General features: G+C 43.5%; 40 non-coding genes across 40 annotated transcripts; all 40 read left to right on the top strand.

Moving 5' to 3' along the window:
* Positions 1–269: 269 nt before the first annotated feature.
* On the top strand, positions 270–388 carry LOC137964109 (5S ribosomal RNA). The gene has a single exon (XR_011115332.1). It is a non-coding gene; the product is annotated as a 5S ribosomal RNA (ribosomal RNA).
* A 380-nt stretch (positions 389–768) lies between these two features.
* On the top strand, positions 769–887 carry LOC137964107 (5S ribosomal RNA). Its single transcript, XR_011115330.1, has one exon. It is a non-coding gene; the product is annotated as a 5S ribosomal RNA (ribosomal RNA).
* Positions 888–1,267: 380 nt separating this feature from the next.
* On the top strand, positions 1,268–1,386 carry LOC137964106 (5S ribosomal RNA). The gene has a single exon (XR_011115329.1). It is a non-coding gene; the product is annotated as a 5S ribosomal RNA (ribosomal RNA).
* A 380-nt stretch (positions 1,387–1,766) lies between these two features.
* Positions 1,767–1,885, top strand: LOC137964105 (5S ribosomal RNA). The gene has a single exon (XR_011115328.1). It is a non-coding gene; the product is annotated as a 5S ribosomal RNA (ribosomal RNA).
* A 380-nt stretch (positions 1,886–2,265) lies between these two features.
* Positions 2,266–2,384, top strand: LOC137964104 (5S ribosomal RNA). Its single transcript, XR_011115327.1, has one exon. It is a non-coding gene; the product is annotated as a 5S ribosomal RNA (ribosomal RNA).
* Positions 2,385–2,764: 380 nt separating this feature from the next.
* Positions 2,765–2,883, top strand: LOC137964103 (5S ribosomal RNA). The gene has a single exon (XR_011115326.1). It is a non-coding gene; the product is annotated as a 5S ribosomal RNA (ribosomal RNA).
* Positions 2,884–3,263: 380 nt separating this feature from the next.
* On the top strand, positions 3,264–3,382 carry LOC137964102 (5S ribosomal RNA). The gene has a single exon (XR_011115325.1). It is a non-coding gene; the product is annotated as a 5S ribosomal RNA (ribosomal RNA).
* A 380-nt stretch (positions 3,383–3,762) lies between these two features.
* On the top strand, positions 3,763–3,881 carry LOC137964101 (5S ribosomal RNA). Its single transcript, XR_011115324.1, has one exon. It is a non-coding gene; the product is annotated as a 5S ribosomal RNA (ribosomal RNA).
* Positions 3,882–4,261: 380 nt separating this feature from the next.
* On the top strand, positions 4,262–4,380 carry LOC137964100 (5S ribosomal RNA). Its single transcript, XR_011115323.1, has one exon. It is a non-coding gene; the product is annotated as a 5S ribosomal RNA (ribosomal RNA).
* A 380-nt stretch (positions 4,381–4,760) lies between these two features.
* LOC137964099 (5S ribosomal RNA) lies at positions 4,761–4,879 on the top strand. The gene has a single exon (XR_011115322.1). It is a non-coding gene; the product is annotated as a 5S ribosomal RNA (ribosomal RNA).
* Positions 4,880–5,259: 380 nt separating this feature from the next.
* LOC137964097 (5S ribosomal RNA) lies at positions 5,260–5,378 on the top strand. The gene has a single exon (XR_011115321.1). It is a non-coding gene; the product is annotated as a 5S ribosomal RNA (ribosomal RNA).
* Positions 5,379–5,758: 380 nt separating this feature from the next.
* On the top strand, positions 5,759–5,877 carry LOC137964095 (5S ribosomal RNA). Its single transcript, XR_011115319.1, has one exon. It is a non-coding gene; the product is annotated as a 5S ribosomal RNA (ribosomal RNA).
* Positions 5,878–6,257: 380 nt separating this feature from the next.
* On the top strand, positions 6,258–6,376 carry LOC137964094 (5S ribosomal RNA). Its single transcript, XR_011115318.1, has one exon. It is a non-coding gene; the product is annotated as a 5S ribosomal RNA (ribosomal RNA).
* Positions 6,377–6,756: 380 nt separating this feature from the next.
* LOC137964093 (5S ribosomal RNA) lies at positions 6,757–6,875 on the top strand. Its single transcript, XR_011115317.1, has one exon. It is a non-coding gene; the product is annotated as a 5S ribosomal RNA (ribosomal RNA).
* Positions 6,876–7,255: 380 nt separating this feature from the next.
* Positions 7,256–7,374, top strand: LOC137964092 (5S ribosomal RNA). The gene has a single exon (XR_011115316.1). It is a non-coding gene; the product is annotated as a 5S ribosomal RNA (ribosomal RNA).
* Positions 7,375–7,754: 380 nt separating this feature from the next.
* On the top strand, positions 7,755–7,873 carry LOC137964091 (5S ribosomal RNA). The gene has a single exon (XR_011115315.1). It is a non-coding gene; the product is annotated as a 5S ribosomal RNA (ribosomal RNA).
* A 380-nt stretch (positions 7,874–8,253) lies between these two features.
* Positions 8,254–8,372, top strand: LOC137964090 (5S ribosomal RNA). The gene has a single exon (XR_011115314.1). It is a non-coding gene; the product is annotated as a 5S ribosomal RNA (ribosomal RNA).
* A 380-nt stretch (positions 8,373–8,752) lies between these two features.
* LOC137964089 (5S ribosomal RNA) lies at positions 8,753–8,871 on the top strand. Its single transcript, XR_011115313.1, has one exon. It is a non-coding gene; the product is annotated as a 5S ribosomal RNA (ribosomal RNA).
* Positions 8,872–9,251: 380 nt separating this feature from the next.
* Positions 9,252–9,370, top strand: LOC137964088 (5S ribosomal RNA). Its single transcript, XR_011115312.1, has one exon. It is a non-coding gene; the product is annotated as a 5S ribosomal RNA (ribosomal RNA).
* A 380-nt stretch (positions 9,371–9,750) lies between these two features.
* LOC137964087 (5S ribosomal RNA) lies at positions 9,751–9,869 on the top strand. The gene has a single exon (XR_011115311.1). It is a non-coding gene; the product is annotated as a 5S ribosomal RNA (ribosomal RNA).
* Positions 9,870–10,249: 380 nt separating this feature from the next.
* LOC137964086 (5S ribosomal RNA) lies at positions 10,250–10,368 on the top strand. Its single transcript, XR_011115310.1, has one exon. It is a non-coding gene; the product is annotated as a 5S ribosomal RNA (ribosomal RNA).
* A 380-nt stretch (positions 10,369–10,748) lies between these two features.
* LOC137964084 (5S ribosomal RNA) lies at positions 10,749–10,867 on the top strand. Its single transcript, XR_011115308.1, has one exon. It is a non-coding gene; the product is annotated as a 5S ribosomal RNA (ribosomal RNA).
* Positions 10,868–11,248: 381 nt separating this feature from the next.
* On the top strand, positions 11,249–11,367 carry LOC137964083 (5S ribosomal RNA). The gene has a single exon (XR_011115307.1). It is a non-coding gene; the product is annotated as a 5S ribosomal RNA (ribosomal RNA).
* A 380-nt stretch (positions 11,368–11,747) lies between these two features.
* Positions 11,748–11,866, top strand: LOC137964082 (5S ribosomal RNA). Its single transcript, XR_011115306.1, has one exon. It is a non-coding gene; the product is annotated as a 5S ribosomal RNA (ribosomal RNA).
* A 380-nt stretch (positions 11,867–12,246) lies between these two features.
* LOC137964081 (5S ribosomal RNA) lies at positions 12,247–12,365 on the top strand. The gene has a single exon (XR_011115305.1). It is a non-coding gene; the product is annotated as a 5S ribosomal RNA (ribosomal RNA).
* A 380-nt stretch (positions 12,366–12,745) lies between these two features.
* Positions 12,746–12,864, top strand: LOC137964080 (5S ribosomal RNA). Its single transcript, XR_011115304.1, has one exon. It is a non-coding gene; the product is annotated as a 5S ribosomal RNA (ribosomal RNA).
* A 380-nt stretch (positions 12,865–13,244) lies between these two features.
* On the top strand, positions 13,245–13,363 carry LOC137964079 (5S ribosomal RNA). The gene has a single exon (XR_011115303.1). It is a non-coding gene; the product is annotated as a 5S ribosomal RNA (ribosomal RNA).
* Positions 13,364–13,743: 380 nt separating this feature from the next.
* Positions 13,744–13,862, top strand: LOC137964078 (5S ribosomal RNA). Its single transcript, XR_011115302.1, has one exon. It is a non-coding gene; the product is annotated as a 5S ribosomal RNA (ribosomal RNA).
* Positions 13,863–14,244: 382 nt separating this feature from the next.
* LOC137964077 (5S ribosomal RNA) lies at positions 14,245–14,363 on the top strand. Its single transcript, XR_011115301.1, has one exon. It is a non-coding gene; the product is annotated as a 5S ribosomal RNA (ribosomal RNA).
* Positions 14,364–14,744: 381 nt separating this feature from the next.
* LOC137964076 (5S ribosomal RNA) lies at positions 14,745–14,863 on the top strand. Its single transcript, XR_011115300.1, has one exon. It is a non-coding gene; the product is annotated as a 5S ribosomal RNA (ribosomal RNA).
* A 380-nt stretch (positions 14,864–15,243) lies between these two features.
* Positions 15,244–15,362, top strand: LOC137964075 (5S ribosomal RNA). Its single transcript, XR_011115299.1, has one exon. It is a non-coding gene; the product is annotated as a 5S ribosomal RNA (ribosomal RNA).
* Positions 15,363–15,743: 381 nt separating this feature from the next.
* On the top strand, positions 15,744–15,862 carry LOC137964073 (5S ribosomal RNA). Its single transcript, XR_011115297.1, has one exon. It is a non-coding gene; the product is annotated as a 5S ribosomal RNA (ribosomal RNA).
* Positions 15,863–16,242: 380 nt separating this feature from the next.
* On the top strand, positions 16,243–16,361 carry LOC137964072 (5S ribosomal RNA). The gene has a single exon (XR_011115296.1). It is a non-coding gene; the product is annotated as a 5S ribosomal RNA (ribosomal RNA).
* Positions 16,362–16,741: 380 nt separating this feature from the next.
* LOC137964071 (5S ribosomal RNA) lies at positions 16,742–16,860 on the top strand. The gene has a single exon (XR_011115295.1). It is a non-coding gene; the product is annotated as a 5S ribosomal RNA (ribosomal RNA).
* A 380-nt stretch (positions 16,861–17,240) lies between these two features.
* LOC137964070 (5S ribosomal RNA) lies at positions 17,241–17,359 on the top strand. The gene has a single exon (XR_011115294.1). It is a non-coding gene; the product is annotated as a 5S ribosomal RNA (ribosomal RNA).
* Positions 17,360–17,739: 380 nt separating this feature from the next.
* LOC137964069 (5S ribosomal RNA) lies at positions 17,740–17,858 on the top strand. The gene has a single exon (XR_011115293.1). It is a non-coding gene; the product is annotated as a 5S ribosomal RNA (ribosomal RNA).
* Positions 17,859–18,239: 381 nt separating this feature from the next.
* Positions 18,240–18,358, top strand: LOC137964068 (5S ribosomal RNA). The gene has a single exon (XR_011115292.1). It is a non-coding gene; the product is annotated as a 5S ribosomal RNA (ribosomal RNA).
* Positions 18,359–18,738: 380 nt separating this feature from the next.
* Positions 18,739–18,857, top strand: LOC137964232 (5S ribosomal RNA). The gene has a single exon (XR_011115450.1). It is a non-coding gene; the product is annotated as a 5S ribosomal RNA (ribosomal RNA).
* Positions 18,858–19,237: 380 nt separating this feature from the next.
* On the top strand, positions 19,238–19,356 carry LOC137964066 (5S ribosomal RNA). The gene has a single exon (XR_011115291.1). It is a non-coding gene; the product is annotated as a 5S ribosomal RNA (ribosomal RNA).
* Positions 19,357–19,737: 381 nt separating this feature from the next.
* Positions 19,738–19,856, top strand: LOC137964065 (5S ribosomal RNA). The gene has a single exon (XR_011115290.1). It is a non-coding gene; the product is annotated as a 5S ribosomal RNA (ribosomal RNA).
* The last annotated feature ends 77 nt before the right edge of the window (positions 19,857–19,933 follow it).

Below are 19,933 nucleotides of genomic sequence, written 5' to 3'. Positions count from 1 at the left end.
TTAAGGGTTCGAATCGTTCGGGTAGAAGAGCAGGAGGAAAAAGGAAAAAAAAAAAAAGTATGATTTTGATTTGTTTAACCCGTCATGAACGCAGTTCGGTTCAGTTTTATTGTTTAATGGCGCTCATTGTCAAAATTTTTTATATATCTCGATTTTTGCGTGAGTTGGATTTTAATTTTCTATTTTATTTGATGTAGGAATGTGGAAAAGAACGTGGGGGAGAGTGAAGCCGGGGAAGGGATTGGTAGGATGGAGAGGGTAACAGAAACGGGTGCGATCATACCAGCACTAATGCACCGGATCCCATCAGAACTCCGAAGTTAAGCGCGCTTGGGCGAGAGTAGTACTAGGATGGGTGACCTCCTGGGAAGTCCTCGTGTTGCACCCCTTTTTTTTTTTTTGCCCTTTGTTCCTGTGCTGCCTGCTAATTTGCCCCTCACAAGGCCGCGGTTAGGGGCGGCGAAACACGTTTTTGCACATACAGTTTGTTTTATGTTTTTTAAGGGTTCGAATCGTTCGGGTAGAAGAGCAGGAGGAAAAAGGAAAAAAAAAAAAAGTATGATTTTGATTTGTTTAACCCGTCATGAACGCAGTTCGGTTCAGTTTTATTGTTTAATGGCGCTCATTGTCAAAATTTTTTATATATCTCGATTTTTGCGTGAGTTGGATTTTAATTTTCTATTTTATTTGATGTAGGAATGTGGAAAAGAACGTGGGGGAGAGTGAAGCCGGGGAAGGGATTGGTAGGATGGAGAGGGTAACAGAAACGGGTGCGATCATACCAGCACTAATGCACCGGATCCCATCAGAACTCCGAAGTTAAGCGCGCTTGGGCGAGAGTAGTACTAGGATGGGTGACCTCCTGGGAAGTCCTCGTGTTGCACCCCTTTTTTTTTTTTTGCCCTTTGTTCCTGTGCTGCCTGCTAATTTGCCCCTCACAAGGCCGCGGTTAGGGGCGGCGAAACACGTTTTTGCACATACAGTTTGTTTTATGTTTTTTAAGGGTTCGAATCGTTCGGGTAGAAGAGCAGGAGGAAAAAGGAAAAAAAAAAAAAGTATGATTTTGATTTGTTTAACCCGTCATGAACGCAGTTCGGTTCAGTTTTATTGTTTAATGGCGCTCATTGTCAAAATTTTTTATATATCTCGATTTTTGCGTGAGTTGGATTTTAATTTTCTATTTTATTTGATGTAGGAATGTGGAAAAGAACGTGGGGGAGAGTGAAGCCGGGGAAGGGATTGGTAGGATGGAGAGGGTAACAGAAACGGGTGCGATCATACCAGCACTAATGCACCGGATCCCATCAGAACTCCGAAGTTAAGCGCGCTTGGGCGAGAGTAGTACTAGGATGGGTGACCTCCTGGGAAGTCCTCGTGTTGCACCCCTTTTTTTTTTTTTGCCCTTTGTTCCTGTGCTGCCTGCTAATTTGCCCCTCACAAGGCCGCGGTTAGGGGCGGCGAAACACGTTTTTGCACATACAGTTTGTTTTATGTTTTTTAAGGGTTCGAATCGTTCGGGTAGAAGAGCAGGAGGAAAAAGGAAAAAAAAAAAAAGTATGATTTTGATTTGTTTAACCCGTCATGAACGCAGTTCGGTTCAGTTTTATTGTTTAATGGCGCTCATTGTCAAAATTTTTTATATATCTCGATTTTTGCGTGAGTTGGATTTTAATTTTCTATTTTATTTGATGTAGGAATGTGGAAAAGAACGTGGGGGAGAGTGAAGCCGGGGAAGGGATTGGTAGGATGGAGAGGGTAACAGAAACGGGTGCGATCATACCAGCACTAATGCACCGGATCCCATCAGAACTCCGAAGTTAAGCGCGCTTGGGCGAGAGTAGTACTAGGATGGGTGACCTCCTGGGAAGTCCTCGTGTTGCACCCCTTTTTTTTTTTTTGCCCTTTGTTCCTGTGCTGCCTGCTAATTTGCCCCTCACAAGGCCGCGGTTAGGGGCGGCGAAACACGTTTTTGCACATACAGTTTGTTTTATGTTTTTTAAGGGTTCGAATCGTTCGGGTAGAAGAGCAGGAGGAAAAAGGAAAAAAAAAAAAAGTATGATTTTGATTTGTTTAACCCGTCATGAATGCAGTTCGGTTCAGTTTTATTGTTTAATGGCGCTCATTGTCAAAATTTTTTATATATCTCGATTTTTGCGTGAGTTGGATTTTAATTTTCTATTTTATTTGATGTAGGAATGTGGAAAAGAACGTGGGGGAGAGTGAAGCCGGGGAAGGGATTGGTAGGATGGAGAGGGTAACAGAAACGGGTGCGATCATACCAGCACTAATGCACCGGATCCCATCAGAACTCCGAAGTTAAGCGCGCTTGGGCGAGAGTAGTACTAGGATGGGTGACCTCCTGGGAAGTCCTCGTGTTGCACCCCTTTTTTTTTTTTTGCCCTTTGTTCCTGTGCTGCCTGCTAATTTGCCCCTCACAAGGCCGCGGTTAGGGGCGGCGAAACACGTTTTTGCACATACAGTTTGTTTTATGTTTTTTAAGGGTTCGAATCGTTCGGGTAGAAGAGCAGGAGGAAAAAGGAAAAAAAAAAAAAGTATGATTTTGATTTGTTTAACCCGTCATGAATGCAGTTCGGTTCAGTTTTATTGTTTAATGGCGCTCATTGTCAAAATTTTTTATATATCTCGATTTTTGCGTGAGTTGGATTTTAATTTTCTATTTTATTTGATGTAGGAATGTGGAAAAGAACGTGGGGGAGAGTGAAGCCGGGGAAGGGATTGGTAGGATGGAGAGGGTAACAGAAACGGGTGCGATCATACCAGCACTAATGCACCGGATCCCATCAGAACTCCGAAGTTAAGCGCGCTTGGGCGAGAGTAGTACTAGGATGGGTGACCTCCTGGGAAGTCCTCGTGTTGCACCCCTTTTTTTTTTTTTGCCCTTTGTTCCTGTGCTGCCTACTAATTTGCCCCTCACAAGGCCGCGGTTAGGGGCGGCGAAACACGTTTTTGCACATACAGTTTGTTTTATGTTTTTTAAGGGTTCGAATCGTTCGGGTAGAAGAGCAGGAGGAAAAAGGAAAAAAAAAAAAAGTATGATTTTGATTTGTTTAACCCGTCATGAACGCAGTTCGGTTCAGTTTTATTGTTTAATGGCGCTCATTGTCAAAATTTTTTATATATCTCGATTTTTGCGTGAGTTGGATTTTAATTTTCTATTTTATTTGATGTAGGAATGTGGAAAAGAACGTGGGGGAGAGTGAAGCCGGGGAAGGGATTGGTAGGATGGAGAGGGTAACAGAAACGGGTGCGATCATACCAGCACTAATGCACCGGATCCCATCAGAACTCCGAAGTTAAGCGCGCTTGGGCGAGAGTAGTACTAGGATGGGTGACCTCCTGGGAAGTCCTCGTGTTGCACCCCTTTTTTTTTTTTTGCCCTTTGTTCCTGTGCTGCCTGCTAATTTGCCCCTCACAAGGCCGCGGTTAGGGGCGGCGAAACACGTTTTTGCACATACAGTTTGTTTTATGTTTTTTAAGGGTTCGAATCGTTCGGGTAGAAGAGCAGGAGGAAAAAGGAAAAAAAAAAAAAGTATGATTTTGATTTGTTTAACCCGTCATGAATGCAGTTCGGTTCAGTTTTATTGTTTAATGGCGCTCATTGTCAAAATTTTTTATATATCTCGATTTTTGCGTGAGTTGGATTTTAATTTTCTATTTTATTTGATGTAGGAATGTGGAAAAGAACGTGGGGGAGAGTGAAGCCGGGGAAGGGATTGGTAGGATGGAGAGGGTAACAGAAACGGGTGCGATCATACCAGCACTAATGCACCGGATCCCATCAGAACTCCGAAGTTAAGCGCGCTTGGGCGAGAGTAGTACTAGGATGGGTGACCTCCTGGGAAGTCCTCGTGTTGCACCCCTTTTTTTTTTTTTGCCCTTTGTTCCTGTGCTGCCTGCTAATTTGCCCCTCACAAGGCCGCGGTTAGGGGCGGCGAAACACGTTTTTGCACATACAGTTTGTTTTATGTTTTTTAAGGGTTCGAATCGTTCGGGTAGAAGAGCAGGAGGAAAAAGGAAAAAAAAAAAAAGTATGATTTTGATTTGTTTAACCCGTCATGAATGCAGTTCGGTTCAGTTTTATTGTTTAATGGCGCTCATTGTCAAAATTTTTTATATATCTCGATTTTTGCGTGAGTTGGATTTTAATTTTCTATTTTATTTGATGTAGGAATGTGGAAAAGAACGTGGGGGAGAGTGAAGCCGGGGAAGGGATTGGTAGGATGGAGAGGGTAACAGAAACGGGTGCGATCATACCAGCACTAATGCACCGGATCCCATCAGAACTCCGAAGTTAAGCGCGCTTGGGCGAGAGTAGTACTAGGATGGGTGACCTCCTGGGAAGTCCTCGTGTTGCACCCCTTTTTTTTTTTTTGCCCTTTGTTCCTGTGCTGCCTGCTAATTTGCCCCTCACAAGGCCGCGGTTAGGGGCGGCGAAACACGTTTTTGCACATACAGTTTGTTTTATGTTTTTTAAGGGTTCGAATCGTTCGGGTAGAAGAGCAGGAGGAAAAAGGAAAAAAAAAAAAAGTATGATTTTGATTTGTTTAACCCGTCATGAATGCAGTTCGGTTCAGTTTTATTGTTTAATGGCGCTCATTGTCAAAAATTTTTATATATCTCGATTTTTGCGTGAGTTGGATTTTAATTTTCTATTTTATTTGATGTAGGAATGTGGAAAAGAACGTGGGGGAGAGTGAAGCCGGGGAAGGGATTGGTAGGATGGAGAGGGTAACAGAAACGGGTGCGATCATACCAGCACTAATGCACCGGATCCCATCAGAACTCCGAAGTTAAGCGCGCTTGGGCGAGAGTAGTACTAGGATGGGTGACCTCCTGGGAAGTCCTCGTGTTGCACCCCTTTTTTTTTTTTTGCCCTTTGTTCCTGTGCTGCCTGCTAATTTGCCCCTCACAAGGCCGCGGTTAGGGGCGGCGAAACACGTTTTTGCACATACAGTTTGTTTTATGTTTTTTAAGGGTTCGAATCGTTCGGGTAGAAGAGCAGGAGGAAAAAGGAAAAAAAAAAAAAGTATGATTTTGATTTGTTTAACCCGTCATGAATGCAGTTCGGTTCAGTTTTATTGTTTAATGGCGCTCATTGTCAAAATTTTTTATATATCTCGATTTTTGCGTGAGTTGGATTTTAATTTTCTATTTTATTTGATGTAGGAATGTGGAAAAGAACGTGGGGGAGAGTGAAGCCGGGGAAGGGATTGGTAGGATGGAGAGGGTAACAGAAACGGGTGCGATCATACCAGCACTAATGCACCGGATCCCATCAGAACTCCGAAGTTAAGCGCGCTTGGGCGAGAGTAGTACTAGGATGGGTGACCTCCTGGGAAGTCCTCGTGTTGCACCCCTTTTTTTTTTTTTGCCCTTTGTTCCTGTGCTGCCTGCTAATTTGCCCCTCACAAGGCCGCGGTTAGGGGCGGCGAAACACGTTTTTGCACATACAGTTTGTTTTATGTTTTTTAAGGGTTCGAATCGTTCGGGTAGAAGAGCAGGAGGAAAAAGGAAAAAAAAAAAAAGTATGATTTTGATTTGTTTAACCCGTCATGAATGCAGTTCGGTTCAGTTTTATTGTTTAATGGCGCTCATTGTCAAAATTTTTTATATATCTCGATTTTTGCGTGAGTTGGATTTTAATTTTCTATTTTATTTGATGTAGGAATGTGGAAAAGAACGTGGGGGAGAGTGAAGCCGGGGAAGGGATTGGTAGGATGGAGAGGGTAACAGAAACGGGTGCGATCATACCAGCACTAATGCACCGGATCCCATCAGAACTCCGAAGTTAAGCGCGCTTGGGCGAGAGTAGTACTAGGATGGGTGACCTCCTGGGAAGTCCTCGTGTTGCACCCCTTTTTTTTTTTTTGCCCTTTGTTCCTGTGCTGCCTGCTAATTTGCCCCTCACAAGGCCGCGGTTAGGGGCGGCGAAACACGTTTTTGCACATACAGTTTGTTTTATGTTTTTTAAGGGTTCGAATCGTTCGGGTAGAAGAGCAGGAGGAAAAAGGAAAAAAAAAAAAAGTATGATTTTGATTTGTTTAACCCGTCATGAATGCAGTTCGGTTCAGTTTTATTGTTTAATGGCGCTCATTGTCAAAATTTTTTATATATCTCGATTTTTGCGTGAGTTGGATTTTAATTTTCTATTTTATTTGATGTAGGAATGTGGAAAAGAACGTGGGGGAGAGTGAAGCCGGGGAAGGGATTGGTAGGATGGAGAGGGTAACAGAAACGGGTGCGATCATACCAGCACTAATGCACCGGATCCCATCAGAACTCCGAAGTTAAGCGCGCTTGGGCGAGAGTAGTACTAGGATGGGTGACCTCCTGGGAAGTCCTCGTGTTGCACCCCTTTTTTTTTTTTTGCCCTTTGTTCCTGTGCTGCCTGCTAATTTGCCCCTCACAAGGCCGCGGTTAGGGGCGGCGAAACACGTTTTTGCACATACAGTTTGTTTTATGTTTTTTAAGGGTTCGAATCGTTCGGGTAGAAGAGCAGGAGGAAAAAGGAAAAAAAAAAAAAGTATGATTTTGATTTGTTTAACCCGTCATGAATGCAGTTCGGTTCAGTTTTATTGTTTAATGGCGCTCATTGTCAAAATTTTTTATATATCTCGATTTTTGCGTGAGTTGGATTTTAATTTTCTATTTTATTTGATGTAGGAATGTGGAAAAGAACGTGGGGGAGAGTGAAGCCGGGGAAGGGATTGGTAGGATGGAGAGGGTAACAGAAACGGGTGCGATCATACCAGCACTAATGCACCGGATCCCATCAGAACTCCGAAGTTAAGCGCGCTTGGGCGAGAGTAGTACTAGGATGGGTGACCTCCTGGGAAGTCCTCGTGTTGCACCCCTTTTTTTTTTTTTGCCCTTTGTTCCTGTGCTGCCTGCTAATTTGCCCCTCACAAGGCCGCGGTTAGGGGCGGCGAAACACGTTTTTGCACATACAGTTTGTTTTATGTTTTTTAAGGGTTCGAATCGTTCGGGTAGAAGAGCAGGAGGAAAAAGGAAAAAAAAAAAAAGTATGATTTTGATTTGTTTAACCCGTCATGAATGCAGTTCGGTTCAGTTTTATTGTTTAATGGCGCTCATTGTCAAAATTTTTTATATATCTCGATTTTTGCGTGAGTTGGATTTTAATTTTCTATTTTATTTGATGTAGGAATGTGGAAAAGAACGTGGGGGAGAGTGAAGCCGGGGAAGGGATTGGTAGGATGGAGAGGGTAACAGAAACGGGTGCGATCATACCAGCACTAATGCACCGGATCCCATCAGAACTCCGAAGTTAAGCGCGCTTGGGCGAGAGTAGTACTAGGATGGGTGACCTCCTGGGAAGTCCTCGTGTTGCACCCCTTTTTTTTTTTTTGCCCTTTGTTCCTGTGCTGCCTGCTAATTTGCCCCTCACAAGTCCGCGGTTAGGGGCGGCGAAACACGTTTTTGCACATACAGTTTGTTTTATGTTTTTTAAGGGTTCGAATCGTTCGGGTAGAAGAGCAGGAGGAAAAAGGAAAAAAAAAAAAAGTATGATTTTGATTTGTTTAACCCGTCATGAATGCAGTTCGGTTCAGTTTTATTGTTTAATGGCGCTCATTGTCAAAATTTTTTATATATCTCGATTTTTGCGTGAGTTGGATTTTAATTTTCTATTTTATTTGATGTAGGAATGTGGAAAAGAACGTGGGGGAGAGTGAAGCCGGGGAAGGGATTGGTAGGATGGAGAGGGTAACAGAAACGGGTGCGATCATACCAGCACTAATGCACCGGATCCCATCAGAACTCCGAAGTTAAGCGCGCTTGGGCGAGAGTAGTACTAGGATGGGTGACCTCCTGGGAAGTCCTCGTGTTGCACCCCTTTTTTTTTTTTTGCCCTTTGTTCCTGTGCTGCCTGCTAATTTGCCCCTCACAAGGCCGCGGTTAGGGGCGGCGAAACACGTTTTTGCACATACAGTTTGTTTTATGTTTTTTAAGGGTTCGAATCGTTCGGGTAGAAGAGCAGGAGGAAAAAGGAAAAAAAAAAAAAGTATGATTTTGATTTGTTTAACCCGTCATGAATGCAGTTCGGTTCAGTTTTATTGTTTAATGGCGCTCATTGTCAAAATTTTTTATATATCTCGATTTTTGCGTGAGTTGGATTTTAATTTTCTATTTTATTTGATGTAGGAATGTGGAAAAGAACGTGGGGGAGAGTGAAGCCGGGGAAGGGATTGGTAGGATGGAGAGGGTAACAGAAACGGGTGCGATCATACCAGCACTAATGCACCGGATCCCATCAGAACTCCGAAGTTAAGCGCGCTTGGGCGAGAGTAGTACTAGGATGGGTGACCTCCTGGGAAGTCCTCGTGTTGCACCCCTTTTTTTTTTTTTGCCCTTTGTTCCTGTGCTGCCTGCTAATTTGCCCCTCACAAGGCCGCGGTTAGGGGCGGCGAAACACGTTTTTGCACATACAGTTTGTTTTATGTTTTTTAAGGGTTCGAATCGTTCGGGTAGAAGAGCAGGAGGAAAAAGGAAAAAAAAAAAAAGTATGATTTTGATTTGTTTAACCCGTCATGAATGCAGTTCGGTTCAGTTTTATTGTTTAATGGCGCTCATTGTCAAAATTTTTTATATATCTCGATTTTTGCGTGAGTTGGATTTTAATTTTCTATTTTATTTGATGTAGGAATGTGGAAAAGAACGTGGGGGAGAGTGAAGCCGGGGAAGGGATTGGTAGGATGGAGAGGGTAACAGAAACGGGTGCGATCATACCAGCACTAATGCACCGGATCCCATCAGAACTCCGAAGTTAAGCGCGCTTGGGCGAGAGTAGTACTAGGATGGGTGACCTCCTGGGAAGTCCTCGTGTTGCACCCCTTTTTTTTTTTTTGCCCTTTGTTCCTGTGCTGCCTGCTAATTTGCCCCTCACAAGGCCGCGGTTAGGGGCGGCGAAACACGTTTTTGCACATACAGTTTGTTTTATGTTTTTTAAGGGTTCGAATCGTTCGGGTAGAAGAGCAGGAGGAAAAAGGAAAAAAAAAAAAAGTATGATTTTGATTTGTTTAACCCGTCATGAATGCAGTTCGGTTCAGTTTTATTGTTTAATGGCGCTCATTGTCAAAATTTTTTATATATCTCGATTTTTGCGTGAGTTGGATTTTAATTTTCTATTTTATTTGATGTAGGAATGTGGAAAAGAACGTGGGGGAGAGTGAAGCCGGGGAAGGGATTGGTAGGATGGAGAGGGTAACAGAAACGGGTGCGATCATACCAGCACTAATGCACCGGATCCCATCAGAACTCCGAAGTTAAGCGCGCTTGGGCGAGAGTAGTACTAGGATGGGTGACCTCCTGGGAAGTCCTCGTGTTGCACCCCTTTTTTTTTTTTTGCCCTTTGTTCCTGTGCTGCCTGCTAATTTGCCCCTCACAAGTCCGCGGTTAGGGGCGGCGAAACACGTTTTTGCACATACAGTTTGTTTTATGTTTTTTAAGGGTTCGAATCGTTCGGGTAGAAGAGCAGGAGGAAAAAGGAAAAAAAAAAAAAGTATGATTTTGATTTGTTTAACCCGTCATGAATGCAGTTCGGTTCAGTTTTATTGTTTAATGGCGCTCATTGTCAAAATTTTTTATATATCTCGATTTTTGCGTGAGTTGGATTTTAATTTTCTATTTTATTTGATGTAGGAATGTGGAAAAGAACGTGGGGGAGAGTGAAGCCGGGGAAGGGATTGGTAGGATGGAGAGGGTAACAGAAACGGGTGCGATCATACCAGCACTAATGCACCGGATCCCATCAGAACTCCGAAGTTAAGCGCGCTTGGGCGAGAGTAGTACTAGGATGGGTGACCTCCTGGGAAGTCCTCGTGTTGCACCCCTTTTTTTTTTTTTGCCCTTTGTTCCTGTGCTGCCTGCTAATTTGCCCCTCACAAGGCCGCGGTTAGGGGCGGCGAAACACGTTTTTGCACATACAGTTTGTTTTATGTTTTTTAAGGGTTCGAATCGTTCGGGTAGAAGAGCAGGAGGAAAAAGGAAAAAAAAAAAAAGTATGATTTTGATTTGTTTAACCCGTCATGAATGCAGTTCGGTTCAGTTTTATTGTTTAATGGCGCTCATTGTCAAAATTTTTTATATATCTCGATTTTTGCGTGAGTTGGATTTTAATTTTCTATTTTATTTGATGTAGGAATGTGGAAAAGAACGTGGGGGAGAGTGAAGCCGGGGAAGGGATTGGTAGGATGGAGAGGGTAACAGAAACGGGTGCGATCATACCAGCACTAATGCACCGGATCCCATCAGAACTCCGAAGTTAAGCGCGCTTGGGCGAGAGTAGTACTAGGATGGGTGACCTCCTGGGAAGTCCTCGTGTTGCACCCCTTTTTTTTTTTTTGCCCTTTGTTCCTGTGCTGCCTGCTAATTTGCCCCTCACAAGGCCGCGGTTAGGGGCGGCGAAACACGTTTTTGCACATACAGTTTGTTTTATGTTTTTTAAGGGTTCGAATCGTTCGGGTAGAAGAGCAGGAGGAAAAAGGAAAAAAAAAAAAAGTATGATTTTGATTTGTTTAACCCGTCATGAATGCAGTTCGGTTCAGTTTTATTGTTTAATGGCGCTCATTGTCAAAATTTTTTATATATCTCGATTTTTGCGTGAGTTGGATTTTAATTTTCTATTTTATTTGATGTAGGAATGTGGAAAAGAACGTGGGGGAGAGTGAAGCCGGGGAAGGGATTCGTAGGATGGAGAGGGTAACAGAAACGGGTGCGATCATACCAGCACTAATGCACCGGATCCCATCAGAACTCCGAAGTTAAGCGCGCTTGGGCGAGAGTAGTACTAGGATGGGTGACCTCCTGGGAAGTCCTCGTGTTGCACCCCTTTTTTTTTTTTTGCCCTTTGTTCCTGTGCTGCCTGCTAATTTGCCCCTCACAAGGCCGCGGTTAGGGGCGGCGAAACACGTTTTTGCACATACAGTTTGTTTTATGTTTTTTAAGGGTTCGAATCGTTCGGGTAGAAGAGCAGGAGGAAAAAGGAAAAAAAAAAAAAAGTATGATTTTGATTTGTTTAACCCGTCATGAATGCAGTTCGGTTCAGTTTTATTGTTTAATGGCGCTCATTGTCAAAATTTTTTATATATCTCGATTTTTGCGTGAGTTGGATTTTAATTTTCTATTTTATTTGATGTAGGAATGTGGAAAAGAACGTGGGGGAGAGTGAAGCCGGGGAAGGGATTGGTAGGATGGAGAGGGTAACAAAAACGGGTGCGATCATACCAGCACTAATGCACCGGATCCCATCAGAACTCCGAAGTTAAGCGCGCTTGGGCGAGAGTAGTACTAGGATGGGTGACCTCCTGGGAAGTCCTCGTGTTGCACCCCTTTTTTTTTTTTTGCCCTTTGTTCCTGTGCTGCCTGCTAATTTGCCCCTCACAAGGCCGCGGTTAGGGGCGGCGAAACACGTTTTTGCACATACAGTTTGTTTTATGTTTTTTAAGGGTTCGAATCGTTCGGGTAGAAGAGCAGGAGGAAAAAGGAAAAAAAAAAAAAGTATGATTTTGATTTGTTTAACCCGTCATGAATGCAGTTCGGTTCAGTTTTATTGTTTAATGGCGCTCATTGTCAAAATTTTTTATATATCTCGATTTTTGCGTGAGTTGGATTTTAATTTTCTATTTTATTTGATGTAGGAATGTGGAAAAGAACGTGGGGGAGAGTGAAGCCGGGGAAGGGATTGGTAGGATGGAGAGGGTAACAGAAACGGGTGCGATCATACCAGCACTAATGCACCGGATCCCATCAGAACTCCGAAGTTAAGCGCGCTTGGGCGAGAGTAGTACTAGGATGGGTGACCTCCTGGGAAGTCCTCGTGTTGCACCCCTTTTTTTTTTTTTGCCCTTTGTTCCTGTGCTGCCTGCTAATTTGCCCCTCACAAGGCCGCGGTTAGGGGCGGCGAAACACGTTTTTGCACATACAGTTTGTTTTATGTTTTTTAAGGGTTCGAATCGTTCGGGTAGAAGAGCAGGAGGAAAAAGGAAAAAAAAAAAAAGTATGATTTTGATTTGTTTAACCCGTCATGAATGCAGTTCGGTTCAGTTTTATTGTTTAATGGCGCTCATTGTCAAAATTTTTTATATATCTCGATTTTTGCGTGAGTTGGATTTTAATTTTCTATTTTATTTGATGTAGGAATGTGGAAAAGAACGTGGGGGAGAGTGAAGCCGGGGAAGGGATTGGTAGGATGGAGAGGGTAACAGAAACGGGTGCGATCATACCAGCACTAATGCACCGGATCCCATCAGAACTCCGAAGTTAAGCGCGCTTGGGCGAGAGTAGTACTAGGATGGGTGACCTCCTGGGAAGTCCTCGTGTTGCACCCCTTTTTTTTTTTTTGCCCTTTGTTCCTGTGCTGCCTGCTAATTTGCCCCTCACAAGGCCGCGGTTAGGGGCGGCGAAACACGTTTTTGCACATACAGTTTGTTTTATGTTTTTTAAGGGTTCGAATCGTTCGGGTAGAAGAGCAGGAGGAAAAAGGAAAAAAAAAAAAAGTATGATTTTGATTTGTTTAACCCGTCATGAATGCAGTTCGGTTCAGTTTTATTGTTTAATGGCGCTCATTGTCAAAATTTTTTATATATCTCGATTTTTGCGTGAGTTGGATTTTAATTTTCTATTTTATTTGATGTAGGAATGTGGAAAAGAACGTGGGGGAGAGTGAAGCCGGGGAAGGGATTGGTAGGATGGAGAGGGTAACAGAAACGGGTGCGATCATACCAGCACTAATGCACCGGATCCCATCAGAACTCCGAAGTTAAGCGCGCTTGGGCGAGAGTAGTACTAGGATGGGTGACCTCCTGGGAAGTCCTCGTGTTGCACCCCTTTTTTTTTTTTTGCCCTTTGTTCCTGTGCTGCCTGCTAATTTGCCCCTCACAAGGCCGCGGTTAGGGGCGGCGAAACACGTTTTTGCACATACAGTTTGTTTTATGTTTTTTAAGGGTTCGAATCGTTCGGGTAGAAGAGCAGGAGGAAAAAGGAAAAAAAAAAAAAGTATGATTTTGATTTGTTTAACCCGTCATGAATGCAGTTCGGTTCAGTTTTATTGTTTAATGGCGCTCATTGTCAAAATTTTTTATATATCTCGATTTTTGCGTGAGTTGGATTTTAATTTTCTATTTTATTTGATGTAGGAATGTGGAAAAGAACGTGGGGGAGAGTGAAGCCGGGGAAGGGATTGGTAGGATGGAGAGGGTAACAGAAACGGGTGCGATCATACCAGCACTAATGCACCGGATCCCATCAGAACTCCGAAGTTAAGCGCGCTTGGGCGAGAGTAGTACTAGGATGGGTGACCTCCTGGGAAGTCCTCGTGTTGCACCCCTTTTTTTTTTTTTGCCCTTTGTTCCTGTGCTGCCTGCTAATTTGCCCCTCACAAGGCCGCGGTTAGGGGCGGCGAAACACGTTTTTGCACATACAGTTTGTTTTATGTTTTTTAAGGGTTCGAATCGTTCGGGTAGAAGAGCAGGAGGAAAAAGGAAAAAAAAAAAAAGTATGATTTTGATTTGTTTAACCCGTCATGAATGCAGTTCGGTTCAGTTTTATTGTTTAATGGCGCTCATTGTCAAAATTTTTTATATATCTCGATTTTTGCGTGAGTTGGATTTTAATTTTCTATTTTATTTGATGTAGGAATGTGGAAAAGAACGTGGGGGAGAGTGAAGCCGGGGAAGGGATTGGTAGGATGGAGAGGGTAACAGAAACGGGTGCGATCATACCAGCACTAATGCACCGGATCCCATCAGAACTCCGAAGTTAAGCGCGCTTGGGCGAGAGTAGTACTAGGATGGGTGACCTCCTGGGAAGTCCTCGTGTTGCACCCCTTTTTTTTTTTTTGCCCTTTGTTCCTGTGCTGCCTGCTAATTTGCCCCTCACAAGGCCGCGGTTAGGGGCGGCGAAACACGTTTTTGCACATACAGTTTGTTTTATGTTTTTTAAGGGGGTTCGAATCGTTCGGGTAGAAGAGCAGGAGGAAAAAGGAAAAAAAAAAAAAGTATGATTTTGATTTGTTTAACCCGTCATGAATGCAGTTCGGTTCAGTTTTATTGTTTAATGGCGCTCATTGTCAAAATTTTTTATATATCTCGATTTTTGCGTGAGTTGGATTTTAATTTTCTATTTTATTTGATGTAGGAATGTGGAAAAGAACGTGGGGGAGAGTGAAGCCGGGGAAGGGATTGGTAGGATGGAGAGGGTAACAGAAACGGGTGCGATCATACCAGCACTAATGCACCGGATCCCATCAGAACTCCGAAGTTAAGCGCGCTTGGGCGAGAGTAGTACTAGGATGGGTGACCTCCTGGGAAGTCCTCGTGTTGCACCCCTTTTTTTTTTTTTGCCCTTTGTTCCTGTGCTGCCTGCTAATTTGCCCCTCACAAGGCCGCGGTTAGGGGCGGCGAAACACGTTTTTGCACATACAGTTTGTTTTATGTTTTTTAAGGGTTCGAATCGTTCGGGTAGAAGAGCAGGAGGAAAAAGGAAAAAAAAAAAAAAGTATGATTTTGATTTGTTTAACCCGTCATGAATGCAGTTCGGTTCAGTTTTATTGTTTAATGGCGCTCATTGTCAAAATTTTTTATATATCTCGATTTTTGCGTGAGTTGGATTTTAATTTTCTATTTTATTTGATGTAGGAATGTGGAAAAGAACGTGGGGGAGAGTGAAGCCGGGGAAGGGATTGGTAGGATGGAGAGGGTAACAGAAACGGGTGCGATCATACCAGCACTAATGCACCGGATCCCATCAGAACTCCGAAGTTAAGCGCGCTTGGGCGAGAGTAGTACTAGGATGGGTGACCTCCTGGGAAGTCCTCGTGTTGCACCCCTTTTTTTTTTTTTGCCCTTTGTTCCTGTGCTGCCTGCTAATTTGCCCCTCACAAGGCCGCGGTTAGGGGCGGCGAAACACGTTTTTGCACATACAGTTTGTTTTATGTTTTTTAAGGGTTCGAATCGTTCGGGTAGAAGAGCAGGAGGAAAAAGGAAAAAAAAAAAAAGTATGATTTTGATTTGTTTAACCCGTCATGAATGCAGTTCGGTTCAGTTTTATTGTTTAATGGCGCTCATTGTCAAAATTTTTTATATATCTCGATTTTTGCGTGAGTTGGATTTTAATTTTCTATTTTATTTGATGTAGGAATGTGGAAAAGAACGTGGGGGAGAGTGAAGCCGGGGAAGGGATTGGTAGGATGGAGAGGGTAACAGAAACGGGTGCGATCATACCAGCACTAATGCACCGGATCCCATCAGAACTCCGAAGTTAAGCGCGCTTGGGCGAGAGTAGTACTAGGATGGGTGACCTCCTGGGAAGTCCTCGTGTTGCACCCCTTTTTTTTTTTTTGCCCTTTGTTCCTGTGCTGCCTGCTAATTTGCCCCTCACAAGGCCGCGGTTAGGGGCGGCGAAACACGTTTTTGCACATACAGTTTGTTTTATGTTTTTTAAGGGTTCGAATCGTTCGGGTAGAAGAGCAGGAGGAAAAAGGAAAAAAAAAAAAAAGTATGATTTTGATTTGTTTAACCCGTCATGAATGCAGTTCGGTTCAGTTTTATTGTTTAATGGCGCTCATTGTCAAAATTTTTTATATATCTCGATTTTTGCGTGAGTTGGATTTTAATTTTCTATTTTATTTGATGTAGGAATGTGGAAAAGAACGTGGGGGAGAGTGAAGCCGGGGAAGGGATTGGTAGGATGGAGAGGGTAACAGAAACGGGTGCGATCATACCAGCACTAATGCACCGGATCCCATCAGAACTCCGAAGTTAAGCGCGCTTGGGCGAGAGTAGTACTAGGATGGGTGACCTCCTGGGAAGTCCTCGTGTTGCACCCCTTTTTTTTTTTTTGCCCTTTGTTCCTGTGCTGCCTGCTAATTTGCCCCTCACAAGGCCGCGGTTAGGGGCGGCGAAACACGTTTTTGCACATACAGTTTGTTTTATGTTTTTTAAGGGTTCGAATCGTTCGGGTAGAAGAGCAGGAGGAAAAAGGAAAAAAAAAAAAAGTATGATTTTGATTTGTTTAACCCGTCATGAATGCAGTTCGGTTCAGTTTTATTGTTTAATGGCGCTCATTGTCAAAATTTTTTATATATCTCGATTTTTGCGTGAGTTGGATTTTAATTTTCTATTTTATTTGATGTAGGAATGTGGAAAAGAACGTGGGGGAGAGTGAAGCCGGGGAAGGGATTGGTAGGATGGAGAGGGTAACAGAAACGGGTGCGATCATACCAGCACTAATGCACCGGATCCCATCAGAACTCCGAAGTTAAGCGCGCTTGGGCGAGAGTAGTACTAGGATGGGTGACCTCCTGGGAAGTCCTCGTGTTGCACCCCTTTTTTTTTTTTTGCCCTTTGTTCCTGTGCTGCCTGCTAATTTGCCCCTCACAAGGCCGCGGTTAGGGGCGGCGAAACACGTTTTTGCACATACAGTTTGTTTTATGTTTTTTAAGGGTTCGAATCGTTCGGGTAGAAGAGCAGGAGGAAAAAGGAAAAAAAAAAAAAGTATGATTTTGATTTGTTTAACCCGTCATGAATGCAGTTCGGTTCAGTTTTATTGTTTAATGGCGCTCATTGTCAAAATTTTTTATATATCTCGATTTTTGCGTGAGTTGGATTTTAATTTTCTATTTTATTTGATGTAGGAATGTGGAAAAGAACGTGGGGGAGAGTGAAGCCGGGGAAGGGATTGGTAGGATGGAGAGGGTAACAGAAACGGGTGCGATCATACCAGCACTAATGCACCGGATCCCATCAGAACTCCGAAGTTAAGCGCGCTTGGGCGAGAGTAGTACTAGGATGGGTGACCTCCTGGGAAGTCCTCGTGTTGCACCCCTTTTTTTTTTTTTGCCCTTTGTTCCTGTGCTGCCTGCTAATTTGCCCCTCACAAGGCCGCGGTTAGGGGCGGCGAAACACGTTTTTGCACATACAGTTTGTTTTATGTTTTTTAAGGGTTCGAATCGTTCGGGTAGAAGAGCAGGAGGAAAAAGGAAAAAAAAAAAAAGTATGATTTTGATTTGTTTAACCCGTCATGAATGCAGTTCGGTTCAGTTTTATTGTTTAATGGCGCTCATTGTCAAAATTTTTTATATATCTCGATTTTTGCGTGAGTTGGATTTTAATTTTCTATTTTATTTGATGTAGGAATGTGGAAAAGAACGTGGGGGAGAGTGAAGCCGGGGAAGGGATTGGTAGGATGGAGAGGGTAACAGAAACGGGTGCGATCATACCAGCACTAATGCACCGGATCCCATCAGAACTCCGAAGTTAAGCGCGCTTGGGCGAGAGTAGTACTAGGATGGGTGACCTCCTGGGAAGTCCTCGTGTTGCACCCCTTTTTTTTTTTTTGCCCTTTGTTCCTGTGCTGCCTGCTAATTTGCCCCTCACAAGGCCGCGGTTAGGGGCGGCGAAACACGTTTTTGCACATACAGTTTGTTTTATGTTTTTTAAGGGTTCGAATCGTTCGGGTAGAAGAGCAGGAGGAAAAAGGAAAAAAAAAAAAAGTATGATTTTGATTTGTTTAACCCGTCATGAATGCAGTTCGGTTCAGTTTTATTGTTTAATGGCGCTCGTTGTCAAAATTTTTTATATATCTCGATTTTTGCGTGAGTTGGATTTTAATTTTCCATTTTATTTCATGTAGGAATGTGGAAAAGAACGTGGGGGAGAGTGAAGCCGGGGAAGGGATTGGTAGGATGGAGAGGGTAACAGAAACGGGTGCGATCATACCAGCACTAATGCACCGGATCCCATCAGAACTCCGAAGTTAAGCGCGCTTGGGCGAGAGTAGTACTAGGATGGGTGACCTCCTGGGAAGTCCTCGTGTTGCACCCCTTTTTTTTTTTTTTGCCCTTTGTTCCTGTGCTGCCTGCTAATTTGCCCCTCACAAGGCCGCGGTTAGGCGCGGCGAAACACGTTTTTGCACATACAGTTTGTTTTATGTTTTTTAAGGGTTCGAATCGTTCGGGTAGAAGAGCAGGAGGAAAAAGGAAAAAAAAAAAAAGTATGATTTTGATTTGTTTAACCCGTCATGAATGCAGTTCGGTTCAGTTTTATTGTTTAATGGCGCTCGTTGTCAAAATTTTTTATATATCTCGATTTTTGCGTGAGTTGGATTTTAATTTTCTATTTTATTTGATGTAGGAATGTGGAAAAGAACGTGGGGGAGAGTGAAGCCGGGGAAGGGATTGGTAGGATGGAGAGGGTAACAGAAACGGGTGCGATCATACCAGCACTAATGCACCGGATCCCATCAGAACTCCGAAGTTAAGCGCGCTTGGGCGAGAGTAGTACTAGGATGGGTGACCTCCTGGGAAGTCCTCGTGTTGCACCCCTTTTTTTTTTTTTGCCCTTTGTTCCTGTGCTGCCTGCTAATTTGCCCCTCACAAGGCCGCGGTTAGGGGCGGCGAAACACGTTTTTGCACATACAGTTTGTTTTATGTTTTTTAAGGGTTCGAATCGTTCGGGTAGAAGAGCAGGAGGAAAAAGGAAAAAAAAAAAAAGTATGATTTTGATTTGTTTAACCCGTCATGAATGCAGTTCGGTTCAGTTTTATTGTTTAATGGCGCTCATTGTCAAAATTTTTTATATATCTCGATTTTTGCGTGAGTTGGATTTTAATTTTCTATTTTATTTGATGTAGGAATGTGGAAAAGAACGTGGGGGAGAGTGAAGCCGGGGAAGGGATTGGTAGGATGGAGAGGGTAACAGAAACGGGTGCGATCATACCAGCACTAATGCACCGGATCCCATCAGAACTCCGAAGTTAAGCGCGCTTGGGCGAGAGTAGCACTAGGATGGGTGACCTCCTGGGAAGTCCTCGTGTTGCACCCCTTTTTTTTTTTTTGCCCTTTGTTCCTGTGCTGCCTGCTAATTTGCCCCTCACAAGGCCGCGGTTAGGGGCGGCGAAACACGTTTTTGCACATACAGTTTGTTTTATGTTTTTTAAGGGTTCGAATCGTTCGGGTAGAAGAGCAGGAGGAAAAAGGAAAAAAAAAAAAAGTATGATTTTGATTTGTTTAACCCGTCATGAATGCAGTTCGGTTCAGTTTTATTGTTTAATGGCGCTCGTTGTCAAAATTTTTTATATATCTCGATTTTTGCGTGAGTTGGATTTTAATTTTCCATTTTATTTCATGTAGGAATGTGGAAAAGAACGTGGGGGAGAGTGAAGCCGGGGAAGGGATTGGTAGGATGGAGAGGGTAACAGAAACGGGTGCGATCATACCAGCACTAATGCACCGGATCCCATCAGAACTCCGAAGTTAAGCGCGCTTGGGCGAGAGTAGTACTAGGATGGGTGACCTCCTGGGAAGTCCTCGTGTTGCACCCCTTTTTTTTTTTTTTGCCCTTTGTTCCTGTGCTGCCTGCTAATTTGCCCCTCACAAGGCCGCGGTTAGGGGCGGCGAAACACGTTTTTGCACATACAGTTTGTTTTATGTTTTTTAAGGGTTCGAATCGTTCGGGTAGAAGAGCAGGAGGAAAAAGGAAAAAAAAAAAAAGTATGATTTTGATTTGTTTAACCCGTCATGAATGCAGTTCGGTTCAGTTTTATTGTTTAATGGCGCTCGTTGTCAAAATTTTTTATATATCTCGATTTTTGCGTGAGTTGGATTTTAATTTTCTATTTTATTTGATGTAGGAATGTGGAAAAGAACGTGGGGGAGAGTGAAGCCGGGGAAGGGATTGGTAGGATGGAGAGGGTAACAGAAACGGGTGCGATCATACCAGCACTAATGCACCGGATCCCATCAGAACTCCGAAGTTAAGCGCGCTTGGGCGAGAGTAGTACTAGGATGGGTGACCTCCTGGGAAGTCCTCGTGTTGCACCCCTTTTTTTTTTTTTGCCCTTTGTTCCTGTGCTGCCTGCTAATTTGCCCCTCACAAGGCCGCGGTTAGGGGCGGCGAAA

This window comes from Aristolochia californica, unplaced genomic scaffold, assembly GCF_029961685.1.
Source record: "Aristolochia californica isolate CCGP_79_NKW_82.1479 unplaced genomic scaffold, dmAriCali1.0.hap1 SCAF_4, whole genome shotgun sequence".
In the NCBI taxonomy this organism is placed as follows: Eukaryota; Viridiplantae; Streptophyta; class Magnoliopsida; order Piperales; family Aristolochiaceae; genus Aristolochia; species Aristolochia californica.
The sequence above is the reverse complement of the archived record's forward strand: the minus strand, read 5'-3'. Positions and strand labels throughout refer to the sequence as shown.